Genomic DNA, 2169 nt, shown 5'->3' with positions numbered 1-2169 from the left:
TAAACAATGTTTGTAAATCCCAGGCCCTGAAGATGATCTCAATAAAGATCGAAACGTTGGCACGATAAAGAAAATGTTTTTCTGAAACCTACATCACACCAGACTGCATCTCACAATTTCTAAATAAATATCGATTAACGGTCACTAATCACCACACATTTATATATTAATTAATGTTTCACGTTTGTTAACGTTAGAAATTGTGTCTGTTTGAAAAATTAAAAAAATGTAAATTGCTAATAAAATGAAACAAAGACGGACAGATAAAATTTGTTTTCATTTTGTTTTAGATTTTTAATTAATATTTCAATATCGCGCCTTAATTACATCTCTAAGACGCCTCGGCATACTTCTACCATTGTGGAAATGTCTTTTTGTTGGAGGTTAGCCCATTCTTCACGAAGAGATCTTTCAAGATTGTGGAGTGTATCAGGAAGACATGAACGTGCTCTTATTCGCCTTTTGAGGTTATCCCATAAGGGTAAGACCCTGATGTTATGCTGCTGAAGATACGTTTGTACTATGCGAGCGACATGTGGACGGGCATTAATCGTGCATTAGAATAGAATTGTCACTGATTTCATCGACGATAGGCTACGCATCTAGGAGATCGTAGAGTAAATCTACACTCATCTGTAAAAAGTACATCAGGCCAATGGCTTGGTTCTCGAGCAGATGCGAGCCGTACCACTCTGTGTATTCTGGTCCTCTTACGAAAAGAAAAGCCATCGGTCCATACTAATTTAATCTTTTTCAAGCAGTGCGTTCAGAAATTTGGACACGTAGAACATCCTCGAGTTGATGAATTGCTTGAACGACAGTAAGATGTCGGTTTCGCAAAATTCTCAAAGTCACAAAACTGTCATCCTGTGGACCTTGTTTCTCGAAAACGTCTAACGGCGTCTCGCAGTGTTTCGTAGGGAACTCCTCTTGCAAAAGTCGCAACGTCCATCATCAGTAAGTGCCACACCACGCGCAACATCCTCAGAACTAAGTGGCATTTTTAAGTTTAAAAATTGAAATTAAGATAACAAAGATAAAAACTCAACAGTTTATTGCTTCAGGATTCAAATGAGTCTGAATAAATATTTTAAATTCCTTAAAAAGTAAACGGTGCAAAATCCTTTAGCCTTGTTTTGGATTAAGGATTAAGAATGTTTACCTCTGACATTCGCAATATAAAACATAGCATAAACCAATATTTATTGGATGAAAATGAGACAAATCAAGGGTAGAATTTTCTTTTATCGAGAAAATGAAAAAAATCAATTGGGTGGAATTTTTTGCCTGTAGTGTATACATTTCACGTTTAATACCTTAGATTCACATAGCGTCATTCTTTCTCAAAAATTACACTTCCTCTCCTCACCACACCACGATCCACCAAGCTTTCAGAGTCATTGACATAATTTTCTCTGCTCTAGAGAACAAAGGCATTTCCTGTGTTCATTCTGGGATGTGGCTCAGGCTTTCAATAGGGTCTGGCACCCAGGCATACTTTATAAACTGAAACGCTTCTTACCCACCCCTTATTACCTTATCATGGAATCCGATTTAACAGACCGCTGCTTCAAAGTTGCGGCAACAATTTCTCAGATATCAGACTAATACAAGAGTAACTTTTTTCCATCCTTTATAATGTTTATACTGCTGACTTTTTTAGATATCCCACCACTATCATTACCTCACATACTGAAACTTAGAGTTTATTAGACTACTGAATAACAAAAAATGTCCCAAGTGAACCAACAGAAAAAAATGCTTTCCTTTCCATTGTACATCTACGACAAGGACATACCAACTTCCACTCAACGCAGATATTTAGGGCTATACAAACAGTACAAAATTGAAACAACAACTTAACTGAAGATATGGACAACTACGAAGGCTTATAGAACAGGAATTTAAATTTATCGATTTTTTGACCCCTAAAATTTTTACGATTTTTAAGAAGTCATTATTGGAATATCTGATTGAAACAGCTATAATTCAAAAATGGCTAAAATGATTTTAACTTCAAATATACCATTTGACAAAAGAAGTTAGGTAGGTTTTAACGACTTTTGTACTATAAAATATATAAAAAATTTTTATAACAAAATACTCAAAATAGAAAAATGTGTTAAAAATTAACCTCGTTTTTTAATATAGAAATGACAATCCGATTTT

This window comes from Cimex lectularius, unplaced genomic scaffold (assembly GCF_000648675.2).
Source record: "Cimex lectularius strain Harlan isolate CLEC.00 unplaced genomic scaffold, Clec_2.1 scaffold35, whole genome shotgun sequence".
NCBI classification, from domain to species: domain Eukaryota; kingdom Metazoa; phylum Arthropoda; class Insecta; order Hemiptera; family Cimicidae; genus Cimex; species Cimex lectularius.
This window is presented reverse-complemented; position numbering follows the sequence as displayed.